The following is a 14,165-nucleotide window of genomic DNA, read 5'->3' as shown; positions in this document are numbered from 1 at the left end:
CATAAAATTGCGTACCTTAGACCCACGGGGTGCCTCTCTTTTATAGCCAACTCAATCCTGATCCCACTAGAAGCCTGACTTCTATGGACTCCCATTCAGTGCTTACTTTGGATTTCTCAAGAGATAAAGATAAACTCCCTAAGAGCTTTATCCTTATCTTAGTTAAGTCTCCTCTTTACTCTAGGACTCATGTCCCTTATCTTTTATCCATTTATCTCGGATTCTGATATCTTCGGAGATAACCTCGGCCTTGCCGAGATAACCTCGGCGTCACAACCTGGACACGTGGCACCTCGACTGACACGTCGGCGTCACCTTGCCACGTGTTGGTATTCAGAAAATACATCCCCACAATTGCCCCCTAGGTTCTATTTGTCACACCCCAAATCCGGGCATGACCAGCCGTGGCCCACAGGGACTTAGCCCAAGACACACGTAAGCCTAAACACGAATCCAATCACATTGAACAACTGAACAATAGTCCAATAATAAATAACCAAAACTCAATCCAGACATGCCACAATTATAAACGGCAAAATCAACCGTAATCAAAAGCCATCCAAACTTATGGGATATAAACAACCCACAAAATAAAATAATTCTAAATAAAACCCAATCACAAAGTATGCATAAAACTCGACAAAGCAACCTAAAAGAAAATTAAATAAATGCCCTAGAGGTCCATGCAATTGAGTCCCCGCTACGCCATGAGTCCACTCTAAGTCCATCTAACACCTGGAAATGGTAAACAACTAAGTCAGCTGATAGCTCAGTGAGTAGCAACATGGATAGTAAATACAGTTTTGAAAACAGGGTTCAATTCCAAAATAAGATATATATCACAGAAACTAGATTGGCATACAGTTTGGTAAATACAATATGTTTCAAAAAGAAGGTTCCACAGTTCAACACTTAAAATACTCATGTCTCGCAAGAACATGATAAACGACATTTTTCACTTAAAACAGATTATAACATGAACACCAATACTTTTCTGGGTACCAATAAAAACAAATAATCTGCCACACATTTCTCAGGCTATAAGCCCCGTTGGATCCAATACCGAACTAAGAGTCATCCTCAGGGTGGCACCTGGGCCTTTTCTCAAAGACGATCCGATTGAAGGTCACCTAGTTGTTTTTAAAGGTCTGTTCCTTACAATCGTTGAGCACTAGAGTCATCACGGCCCAACCCGGATCTGTTCCCTAGTGGCCAGAGTCACCACACACAGTGGAATAATTTCCCTGGACTAAATACACACATGGTCGCAATAATCAATACACATCAGTTTTCGCAAAACATGGTGGTTCATCATTATAAACATGAGACTAAAACAAATAGTTTACAGTATGCCAAGTTCACATGTGTTTCAGAAATAATTTGATTCAATTGATAATATAATAATTTATCAAAACAGTTTAATCATGAAACAACAATTTAATTTTTCCAACAGTTCAGGTAGGGGAACATTTATAAAAATACGTAGCATGAAACTACTCACCTGAAACGAAATGATATAATCCTTGAATCGAATAGAGTGTAAAAGTCCAACTAGTGCCCTGAACGAAGTATATAAAAAAAAAAAAAAACTACACGTCACAACTAATTTAAAATACTACAAAATAGGAACTAAGTAACCTCAACTAAAGCGCACTAACACGGCTCAACCCAACTCACCGTTACTCTTAAATATTAGCTAAGTTCATGTTCTTCAACATTTAAAATCACCCAAGACATGGGTTCCGGTCAAAACTTAATTAATTGTGACTTTAAGATAAAACAGAATTTCAAACAAGCCTTCCCAACCTATTCGCTAACTTTGAAAATTACAAAAAACCCACTCCACGCTATTCAAAAAAATTCCAATAACCTCCAGATATGATCTAATGTATCCTAAGTTTCAAACCCAAATGGTTTCACTTGATTTGCTTATCAAAATAATTATCTACAATTTATTATATCCAAACAGGTTGTTTTCTGCAGCACTTTAAAGAAATTGACGGTTCTCTTAATATACACGAGCAATCAATGCAAGGCCAAAAATGTACGAAACTAGACTCGTAACCGGTTCTAATGACACTAATTTGATAATTTTTGGATTTATACCCAAAGAGAACAACACTCCCGAATTTACTATTTCGGACTGGTTTCCCGGACAGATTTGAATACCTCAATTTATATGGATTTTGACTCCCAAAAATTATGAAAAAATTCAGATATACAATTCAATATGTAGTTGATCTACTGTAAAAATTTCAGTTCAAAATTCATCCGTTTGATATGGTTTCTTAATTTTTAAAGTTAGCGATTATGTGCAGAATTTTTGGACTAAGAATTACACCATTCTTTATACATGAATTTAACTCCTCAAATTTCTTAACAGCATATATATATATATACAAAATACATAAACCTACAACTTCTCCATCAATGATCTAAATAACAATATTATTAGGATAAAGAACAAAGAAAGAAGAGAAGAAAACCTAGGAAGCCACACAGCACAACATACCCAAAGCTCTCCTTCTTGGCTACAACAATAATCTTGATGATTGAAAAACCCCTCTCTTTTCTTCATAAAACCACGGCTGCTAGGGCTGCTAGTGTTGTGGAAAACAATTATAACAAGAGTTAGGGTTTGTGTTTATTTTATTTTATACTAGTGGTGGGCACACTTAGGTCAAATAGATAGATAAATATACAAAATACATATATAAGTTACATGCAATTCTAATGGTAAGAGACTAACTTATAAATTTTGTGGTCTAGAGTTCAAGTCACACCCTCTTCTCTATTTTTTTTTTTTAATAATAAATCTTGCTTCTCAATCAATGACTTTCACCATAAATTTATTTTAGGTTTAAAATTAATTAAAAGATCCTCCAATAATATTTAATTTGCACTTAAAGATTCATAATAAAATATTTGAGATTGTAAAATTATTATTTAATTATTTACTTAATTTTTATATTCGGGTTCTCACACTATTACCTTGGCATTCTGATGTGATAGAACCTATATCTGTATTTTCTTCCAGTAAATCGGCTTAAAGTTTGATAGCCGAGATTATCCATTTCTGGCCGACATGCTTTCCCTAAAAAATCAAGATTTTTAAGGATTTTCTCACGCGCATGAGCTGTCATGCACTTCAACTCAACCGTTTTACTCACGCGTTTCTTTCTTACTGGCTCGTGTCTGTGACGCGCTCATAAGTCATCTCCTTCTCACATGCGCCGTCTGACATATGCGCTCTTTTAGGCGTATTGATTACTTTTTTGCCGCCGTTTTCATTTTTTGACAAAATCTTTCCCCCTTTCTTTCTTTCGACTCTTCACTTTTGCATCTGAGTTCTCTTGTTTTTTCTCTCTCTAAAACTCTTTCTTTCAAATCCACCATCGCTCAAGCTTCCCAAGCTCTGCAACTTTCTCCGTTCACCCCTTCCGGCGAGATTTCCACCAGTCTTCTGCTCCTGCAACCGTCGTAGGACATTGGCAAATCCCTTTCCGGTCTCCCTTTTTCTGGTAAGCTTCCATTCCTTTTCTTTGTTAATTCTGTTAAGATTCTTCATTGCTTGTGGCTTTTACTGCATCTGTCGAAACTTTTAATTTTTGTGATTCATACACCTGAATGTGTCGACTTTGCTTTATGTTTATGCCCTAAACACTTGTACTGTTCATAGTTCTTCTTGCACGCCTTACCACTGTTCTTGGTCTTCAACCCTTTGTATTTTTCATGTTCTTGATAGTCCATCTCTATTCTTGACTCTGAAACTTCGTATTTGTTTTCTGTTTTTTTATGTCTTTTCCAGATCTGTGCCTTTAATCTTCATCTTCATAGCTTTAGGTTTGGGATTTGTTTGTAGAACCCACGACTTAGGGCAAAACTGAAATATTCCCTACAAATTTCTGTACCAGCCTAAACCTAGGTCTTTGCCGAGGTCCCTTCAACAAGAAACATCTTCTTTCTGAATTTCAACCCTTCTAATTCAGGCTGATATCATGGGCATGTAGAGACATAGGGTAGATACCCCGACCAAACTTGAGTACTTTAGGCAGGAGTTCTCCATCCCTGCCGATGTCCATCTGAGACTGGCTGGGGATAATGACTCCATCATTCCTACAGAAAACGCCATGCCCCTTCCCATTGTAGCTTTTACTGAGTGTGGACTCCGGCTCCCACTCAACATCATTTTTCGCGAGATCCTTCATTATTATAAGTTGAACCCCATGCAGCTGGTAATCAACTCTTATCGAGTGATTTTTGGTATTATTGCCTTAGCTAGACAAGAAAACGTTAGGATCACCTTAGCCGATATACAGTAATGTTACACCATGTGTGCCCTGAACTTGAAAGAAAAAGGCTTCATTTATTATCTTAAGCCGAGGTCTATAGAATTCAAAATCGTAGCCGACCTCCCAGACTCTAACAAGGGGGCTGGAGATGACTATCTTATTACCTCGGGAAATTGGGAGTTTGCTCCAGACGAGGACATCCATCTCTACCCTCTTCCCCGATCAGTTTTAGAGGGCAAGGGTAAGAGCCCTGCATTTAGCTTTACCAGTTTTCTTTCAAAGTCTTAAATATTCTATCTGTTTCTGACGCCTGTTCTTTTTGCAGCTGTTCGTCAGCCACCAAAAAATTTTCGCCAATCCTTTGTCCCTAGCAAAGACTTGAAGAGACTTCTGGATTTGCCAATTGAGAAGCGAAAAGCACCCCTGCTTCTCAACTTCATCCCAACATACAGATCAGCTCTCCCCGACATCCCCAGGAAAAAGAAGAAGAAGAGCTCATCTCCTTCCTCTACTACAACTCTTCCAGTTGCTTCATCATCGCGAACAGACCAAGGATCAACCTCTGATCCAGTAGAATAGCCGTCGACCTCGGCTCCATACCTCATTCCACCATCCCAAAGAAAACGTCGTCGACGTCTTGTTCTTGCATCCGAGATGGGTCGCGCAAAGCCAGTTGCTACAGACCTCCTAGCCGACATTCCATCATCCATTGATGAACAACCAACACAAATCTAACCTCCAAAAAAACCAAAAAGAATAAAGAAAGCACAACCGAAGGCGAAAGTGGCCCAAGTTGAGACTGAGGACGCTTTGCCAGCCTCACAACTGGCTCCAAGTCAGAGAACTGCCTCTGTCCCTTCGAAGAGGTCTATCGAAGTACCTTCTTCTGAATTTTCCAAATCAAAAAAGCCGAGGTCATCCGCAACGACTTCGGGGTCAAAGAAACCAGCTGTCCCCTGGGCCCCCGAGATCACCCTAGAGGATAAGCCTGTAATGGCAAGTGACAGTGCCGACGATATTAATGTCGGCGTTGCACTCAGTACCACCTTACTTCTCCCAGGCGAATTGGAGCGGAACGCCAAGTACAGCGAGTATGAAAATTATGCCTTGATGTTACAGCACTCTGTTCAGGTAAATGTTTTCTTCTTGGCAAATTTTTCTTTCTCTTTATTTCACACTTTGAATATCTTTTGATATCTTCGTTCTCTTTCAGGCCATCCAGCACGCCCATTCATTTTCAATGCAGTCTTTTGAGAATCGGCAAAAGCTGGCCGATATGAAAAAAGAGTTCTCTTCTATTCAAAAGGTCAATAAAGGCCTTGAATAAAAAATGAAGACGTTGGAGGATCAAGCCGAAGCTACAATTAAAGCCCAGAATAATGCCGAGGAGAAAGCTGAGGCTGCTGAAGCTATCAGAAAGGTGGCTGAATCTCAAAGGAGAGAAGTCGAGGAGAAGATGGCTCAAGCTGAGAAAGAGCTTCAGGAGGCCCTGGCCACCAAAGAAGCTGAAATCAAAGACGCCGATGAAAAGGCATATTCACAGGGTATGGCCGACGTCACTGAGGCCTACAAAAAACAAGTGAAGGAGGCATGCAACAAGGGTTTTACCCTTGGTTGGATGTCCTTTCTTAAAAAACTTAATATTCCTGATGACTCTCCACTGCGAAAGACTGATGCCATTCCCTTGCCATTTCCTCCTGTCCCAACTCCAAGTGAAGATATAGGCGAATCTGATGCTGAGGATGAGGCCGAGGAGGAAGAGGACGAGGCTTTGATAAGAAAATCAAAAGATGCTGATGGGGCCAAGTCCCTTTCTCAGAATGAGCAAGTCTTAGACTTGACTCAGGATGAGGAAGGTGATGAGGTTATCCATGAAGCTGTTCCCGACATCACACCAACTGACATCCCTTCTGAGGTCAAGACTGTTGAAGAAACTCTTCAAGAAATTGACGCCGAGATAGAGGCAGAGAAAGAGGCCGAAGTGGTGTCTGATCTTCACACTCAATCAGCTGTTGGGGAGGAGTCTTAGCTGTTTATGTTTTCTTTGTATTTTCTTATTTCTTAATCTTAGGGAACAATGTATGTTCTTTGTATGGCCGATGTGCCCCCCTTTTTACTTTGAATGTTAATACAACTTTTTCTCTTTTATTGAATGCTTGTACTCCTATCTTCTCTTCCTTGTCTTCATATGATTCTATACTTAGAATATTCTGCATATATGTAAACATTCTTCTTTGTACAATCTTCTCGGGGTAACATACCTCGGGTATGCCACCTGATAATTTACCTCGGCAAATACTTGTCCTGTAAATCACTTTATAAGTTTCAACAAGGATAAACATGTAAAGGTTTAATTTTTGTAAACTTTTCTCAAGTTATAACAAGTGCTAAACAATATATTGGCTTAACTTCAACTTATAAATTGTTACAAATTTCAACAAGTGAAGATAATCAATTATCTCGGCTTAACTTCAACTTGTAAATTATTACAAATTTCAACAAGTGGAGATAAATAATTATCTCGGTTTAACTTCAACTTGTAAATTGCTACAAATTTCAACAAGCGTTTAAGCATTACTTTAGTTTGGCTTCAACTTGTAAATTGCTACAAATTTCAACAAGTGAAGATAAACAATTATCTCGGCTTAATTTCAACTTGTAAATTGCTACAAATTTCAACAAGTGAAGATAAACAATTATCTCGGTTTAACTTCAACTTGTAAATTGCTATAAATTTCAACAAACATTAAGCATTATTTCGGTTTAACTTCAACTTATAAATTGCTACAAATTTCAACAAGCGTTAAGCATTATTGTCTTCTCTTTACTCCCAATGTGAACTTGAGTTCTACTTGGGTTCTCATTATTTATAAACAATCATTATGTATCTTTTATCAATTCACAAGTCTTGGAGAATTCTGCTAAGATTTTATTGATGATGTTTGGAAAAAAATAATAAGGAACATCTAATGATAGAAAAATTTCAAATTACAAGTGTTCCAAGGTCTTAGCAATGCTTTGCCCTCATTATTTTCAAGCCGGTATGCTCCATTGCCCAATACCGAAGTAATTCTGTAGGGACCTTCCCAGTTTGGGCCAAGCTTGCCCTCTCTTGGATCCTTCTTGTTGCCAATAACTTTTCTCAGGACTAGGTCGCCAACCTGAAAATCCCTTGGATTGACCTTCTTATTGTAAGCTCTAGCAAGTTGCTGCTGGTATGCTACGAGCTGAATTGCTGCTTTCTCCCTTCTTTCTTCTAAGAGATCCAGATCTCAGGCTAGAAGTATATCATTTGTGCCATTCTTTACTCCTTGGGTTCTGATCCCTGGCATGCCGATCTCCAGTGGGATGACTGCTTCTGTGCCGTAAGCCATGGCAAAGGGGGTTTCCCCTGTTGATCTTCTCGGCGTAGTTCGATATGCCCAGAGTATATTGGGCAATTCGTCTACCCACTTTCCTTTTGCTGCCTGCAGTCTCTTTTTTATCCCATCCAAAATTACTTTATTAGATGCTTCTGCTTGCCCATTGCTTTGGGGAAAACTTGGTGTTAAAAAGTAATTCTTTACCTTGAATTTCCCACAGAAGTTCTTGATGAGTTTGCTGTCAAACTGCGTTCCGTTGTCGGCAACTATTGCTCTTAGAATGCCAAACCTGGTGATGATGTTTCTCTATATGAAATTATTGACATCCACATCTCGGATTTTGGCAAGAGGTTTTGCTTTTATCCACTTTGTGAAGTAATCTGTTGCTACCAGCAAGTACTTTCTTTGCCCAGTTGCTTGGGGCAACTGTCCAATAAAATCCATGCCTCATTGGGCAAATAACCATGGACTGGATACAGGGTTCAGGTTAGCAGCTGGCTGGTGTATCAAAGGCGCAAACCTTTGGCATTGTTCACACTTCTTCACGTAGGCTTCTGCATCTTTTTGCATATAGGGCCACCAATACCCCTGGGTAATGGCCCTGTGAGCTAGTGATCTGCCCCCAGTGTGGCTTCCACAAATCCCTTCATGAATTTCGTAAACAAAATCTTCAACCTGCAAAGGGTGTACGCACCTCAAAAGAGGTCCTATGAAGGACCTTCTGTAAAGATGTCTATCCGCTGTCAGATTGAATCTTGCCGACTTCAATCTGATCTTGTGTGCCTCCTTGTGGTCTTCTTGCAGTTTTTCCTCTTTTAAGAATGCAACAATTGCATCCATCCAGCTTGGACCCAAGTTCACGCATATTGCCTCTTGCTCTGTGATCGGCTGTTCTATGCTCGGGCTTGACAGATAGTCAATCATTATTGTTCTTGTTTTTCCAGTTTGCATTGAGCTTGCCAAGTTGGCCAACGCATCGGCGTGGTTGTTATCATCTCGGCTGACTTGAAGAAATCGGCAATTGCAAAAAAAGCTTGCCAGTCTGATGACCTCCTTTGCGTATGCCGACATCCTCTCATCTCGGGTTGCAAACTCTCCTGTTGTTTGATTTACTATAAGTTGTGAATCACAAAAAATTATTATCTCATCTGCTTCTGCTGCCACTGCTAGCTTTGGTCCTGCAATCAGTGCTTCGTATTTTGCCTCATTATTTGAGGCCTTGAACCCCAATCGAATAGACTGTTCCAATATCTCCCCATTAGGAGATATTAACACTACTCCTGCCCCCGCTCTTTGTCGGTTTGAACTCCCATCGACAAACAGGCGAAAGGAGTCGTCGATATAAATACTGCAGGGTCTTAGTTTTTCTTTTCCTTGTTCTTTTGTCTTTGGGTGGGCTTCTACTTGCTTGCTTGGACATCATTCATCTCGGCTCAACGGAGCCTGATGTTCGATGGATTCCGGCGTGAATTCTGCCACGAAGTCAGCCAAAACTTGGCCCTTAATTGCTGTTCTCGGCCTGAACTTCAGGTCGTATTGGCCCAAGGCCACTGCCCATCTTGCTATTCTTCCAGTTAAGTCTCCTTGTTGTAACAAGGACTTCAGTGGGTGTTCTGTCAGCACTATAATCTTGTGCGCTTGAAAGTAATGGCTCAGCTTCTTTGAGGCCATTACTAAAGCTAGCGCCAATTTTTCCAAGGGTAGATACCTTGTTTCTGCATCGGCTAAGGTTTTGCTTACATAATAAATAGCCCTTTGCTCCCCTTTTTCCTCACGAATTAATACCGCACTTATTGCATGTTCTGAAACGGCTAAGTACAAAAACAGCTCTTCTCCAGGTTCAGGTGTTGAGAGGACTGGAGCCGTGGTCAGATACTTTTTTAGGTCGGCCAAGGCGGCCTCACATTCCTCAGTCCATAGGAAGTCTGTGGCCTTCTTTACCAGGTTGAAGAAAGGTTTGCATTTGTCCGAGCTTCGACTTATGAACCTATTTAGGGCTGCAGCCCTTCCAGTAAGCATCTAAACTTGTTTTGCCGACGTTGGGCTTTTTAGCTCTAGGATGGCCTTGATTTGATCTGGGCTGGCTTCAATACCCTTTCTTGTTACCAAGTACCCCAAATATTTACCTGATCTAACTCTAAACGCGCACTTCGATGCGTTGAGTCGGAGCCGGTATGTTTTTAGTATCTCAAAGACCTCTTTTAGGTCAGCAAGATGACCCTTTGGATCGTTGGTCTTCATGACCATGTCGTCAATGTAGACTTCCACTGTTTGACCAATCAGATTTTTGAACATCTTGGTTACCAACCTTTGGTAAGTTGCTCCTGCGTTTTTCAGCCCAAAAGGCATTACCTTGTAACAATACAGTCCTTTCAGGGTGATAAACGCAGTCTTGTCTTCGTCTGGGGGGTACATGGCTATTTGGTGGTATCCTCTGTAAGCGTCCAGGAAGCTCATCATTCCATGTCCAGATGTGGCATCTACCAACTGGTCAATCTTGGGTAGAGGAAAGCAGTCTTTGGGACAAGCTTTGTTCAAGCTTGTAAAATCTACGCAGACCCGCCATTTACCGTTCTTCTTCTTTACCACTACTGTGTTGGATAGCCATGTCGGGTAATGAACTTCTCGGATGGCCCTGGCCTCCAGAAGTCTGTCCACTTCTTCTTCTACTGCTTCGACGTGCATCAACGTCGGTCTTCTGGCTCGTTGAATCACAGGTTTTGCCGACCTATCGACATTCAGTCTGTGGCAAGTGACCTTGGGGTCAATGCCAGGCATTTCGTAAGGTGTCCAGGCGAACACCTCAATGTTGGCTCTTAGAAAAGTCTCCAACTCTTTTTCTTCCTCTTCGGCTAAGCCCGAGCCGAGAAGAAAGAAGCGTTCTTCATCCTCATCCTGAACGAGGATTTTCTTTAACGCCTCTTTGCTCTTCTCGGCTGGTTCTTTGCCGATGTCTTCTAGGACTTCCACGTCCTCGTCTTCAATTTCTGCCTTTTCTGGTTCTCGAATGTTGCAAGTGGATTTCATTGCTGCCATGGAGCAATTCTTTGCTGCAGTTGATCTCCTCTGACTTCTTCAATCCCATGCTTTATTGGGAATCGCAGTTGTTGATGCAATGTTGAGGGAACTACCTCCATTGCATGCAACCATGGTCTTCCCAAGATGATGATATATGGCGAAGGTGTGTCAATCACCATGAATTCTGTCCTGATCTTCTTAGTTCCAGCTTGTACTTCTAAGCTTGTTGTGTCCAGTGGCCACGTCGGCGTTCCGTTGAAACCGACCATCGGGCCATTTGATTGCTCCAAGTCATCAGGATGAAGGCCCAGTTCTTTGTAACATCTAACGTACATGATGTCGCAAGAGTTGCCTTGATCAATCAGGATGCGTTTCACTTGGCACTCTCCAACCTGGAGGGATACTACCAAGGCATCATTATGGGGATGTTGGACCATCTCTAAGTCGGCTTCAGTAAACGCTATTGTCGGTCCTTGGCATTTTTCAGGCCGAGGTCATTTATGTCCAACCTGGTTCACGTGCTGCAGGTGTCTTACCTTCTGGGTCTCCCCTCGTATGTCGTTTTCGTTCACCTTTGAGTGAATTACGTTAACTACCCGTGGTGCTCCTGCGAGTGGTTGCTGTGCTGGGGGGGTGGAGCTGCTGGTGCTTGAGGCAATCTTGCTTGTTCTTCTCTAGTCCTGGCTTCATCAACAAGGTCCCTCGGATGTCATTGCCTTACCAAGTCTTCTAAGTGTGCTTTTAGGGCTCTGCAGCCCTGAGTTGGGTGCCCTTCTTCATTGTGGTAAGCACAACGCCTACCGACGTTTCTTCCCATGAATTCCCCTGGTGTTCTTGTCGGTCCTCTAAAATAGGGTTGGTTTCGTATTTGATCCAAGACTTTATGGATCGGGACTCGGAATATAGTCGTTACTGCCTGTTTCGCCTTCAAGTCCGTTTCTTGCTTGGTCGGTCCGTTGCTACCTCGGCTTCGCTTCAGCGAGCCGTTTCCTTTCTCTTGCTTTATTTCTTTATTTCCCGACGTATCTTCCTCGGCTCTGGCGTATTTCTCTATTCTCGCAATGAGTTCTTCCATGCTTTTTGGCAATGTCTTTGCCAAAGATTTCCGTAATGGGCAGTCATTTTTCAGGCCGTTCTTGAAGGACACGACCGCCACCTCTTGGTTGCAATTGGGTATTCGATTGAACACCTCGTAGTACCTTTTTGCGTAGGCCCTAAGGCCTTCATCCTTGGCGATCTTTAAAGCCATCAGTGCGTCAACCCTCAAGGGTTGAAGTTTATTTGTCACAAACCTGGTCACAAACATCTCGGCCAGGCCTTCCCAAGTCTTTACACTTCCCTTCGGTAGTTTATGGAACCAATCTGATGCAATTTCCCCAAAGGATGAGGGGAATACTTTGCAAAGCAACGGCTCGTTCCCACTATATAACGCCATTGAATTCAGGTATAGGCCAACGTGAAAATTGGGATTTAACTTTCCATCATATATTTGGAATCTCGGCATACTGAATATCTTTGGTGCTTGAAACTTGTCCAGTTCCACCGAGAACGGTGTCTTCGGCTTAACCGGGGAAGTTACCTCGGCTTCAGCATTTTGTTACTTCCTTTTGAGGTAATCTCTCAAGTCTTCTTTACTCCTCCCTGGAGCTCGGCTATCTCTGGACTTCAATCTCTTCGGCACACTACTTTCGGCCTCATGGTGGGCTCGTTTGATCTCTCTCCATGTGTTGTATCAAAGCAGAGCGCCTGCCCTTGAACATGCCGATGTTCTTTGGGCTCTGGATCCTTCGCGTGATACGTTCTTCGGGACTCCTCTCATCTCGGCTCTTCTCATCCGCCTTCCCTGGAAGGTCAGTGAGAGTGCCTTCCGCTCCTGGTGTGCTGAGGAACTTCGCGGATTGTTCTTCTTCCTCCCTTCTGGGTGTTAGTTGCTGGCATCAGCGTATCCTGCAGCGGGTATGGTGGCTGCATGACACTATTTTGCATCATGAAGTTGACCACTGACTGTAGGTCTGCCAACTTGTTTGTCAAGTCTTTTACTTCCTCATCCCTTCGTAGGCACCTATCCCACCATACGTAAAGGTTATCTTCGTTATAGTACTTGCTTTGGTCTGTTCTCTTCGAAGTGTCACCCTCCTAGCCGACGTCTTTCTCTCCGTGGCCCTAGTCATGAGTTTCTGCATTGTGGTTGTCTCCTTCAACGTCAAGGTCAATTGGTCTGCCACTCCCAGCAAGAGTGTCGCCCCCAATGTTTTCCTTCTGTCCGCTACTGGCCATCTATTCTTCTAAGTTTCCCACAGACAGCGCCAAATTGTGTGGGTGATTTTCACACTGCCCGTCTAGTAATCAACTAGAGAGGACTGGCAGAATAGATGGCTTCAGCTAACCTGTAACAGAAAGAAAAAACTCCGGCGGTGGTTCTTCCACCCAGGGGCACTCCGACGATCAAGTCAGTATATCTCTCAAAGATAATCAAGTGCTAAACTTGCTATTCAAAGCATAAAATTGCGTACCTTAGACCCACGGGGGTGCCTCTCTTTTATGGCCAACTCAATCCTGATCCCACTAAAAGCCTAACTTCTATGGACTCCCATTCAGTGCGTACTTTGGATTTCTCAAGAGATAAAGATAAACTCCCTAAGAGCTTTATCCTTATCTTAGCTAAGTCTCCTCTTTACTCTAGGACTCTTGTCCCTCATCTTTTATCCATTTATCTCGGATTCCGATATCTTCAAATATAACCTCGGCCTTGCCGAGATAACCTCGGCGTCACAACCTGGACACGTGGCACTTCGGCTGACACGTCGGCATCACTTTGCCACGTGTTGGTATTCAGAAAATACATCCCCACAAGTAGCATTATCAATTGCCCCATCGATTAGTATTGGTTGGAAAAAAAATTCATTGAAAAAAAAATTAATTAAAACAAATTATTTGAAAAAAAAAATTAATTGAAACAGAAAATTGTTAGTAAAATTTTTAAATTTTTGTTTAAAAACCAACGTAAACTCATTTTTTGAATTTACGTTTTTTTCTCAAATTTACAAACTGAGACAACCATTTACAAACCAAAAAAATTATCAAATAAGTTTTATTTAATTTTTGTAAATATAAATTGAAAACTAAAAACGAAATGGTTACCAAATAGGCCTCAGATGGTAAAAATATCGTAAAATTAACAAATAATTAAATAAGTTACCAATGTAAGAAATGATTTATTAAAAGATTCTTAGGCTATGTATAGTTTGATTTTTAGAAATTTTTTTTAAAAATTAAAAATTAATTTGGTTTAGAAATAGAAATAAAAAATAACAACAATGATTCATCCCCCCTTTTCCCCCACCCCCTTTGACCCCCTCTCTCTCTCATTGGTTACCTTTTCTTTTTCTTTTTCTTTTTTTTCCTGCTCCTCCAATCACCACCCGCCACGTGGCAAAGGGGGGGGTGAGGGGGTGACCCCCAAAAGGGGGTCCCAAGCATTATTCAAAAAATA

The 14,165-nt window shown here is 41.5% G+C and overlaps 1 long non-coding RNA gene across 1 annotated transcript; it reads right to left on the bottom strand.

Moving 5' to 3' along the window:
• Positions 1–462: 462 nt before the first annotated feature.
• Positions 463–2,274, bottom strand: LOC145799032 (uncharacterized). The gene is made up of 2 exons (XR_014341021.1): positions 1,502–2,274; positions 463–735 (listed from the first exon to the last, which is right to left on the bottom strand). It is a non-coding gene; the product is annotated as an uncharacterized LOC145799032 (long non-coding RNA).
• Between the last annotated feature and the right edge of the window lie 11,891 nt (positions 2,275–14,165).

Source organism: Camellia sinensis, chromosome 9 (genome assembly GCF_055761805.1).
Source record: "Camellia sinensis isolate YWXY chromosome 9, ASM5576180v1, whole genome shotgun sequence".
NCBI classification, from domain to species: domain Eukaryota; kingdom Viridiplantae; phylum Streptophyta; class Magnoliopsida; order Ericales; family Theaceae; genus Camellia; species Camellia sinensis.
Note: the sequence above shows the minus strand (reverse complement) of the source record. Positions and strands in the feature narration are given on the sequence as shown.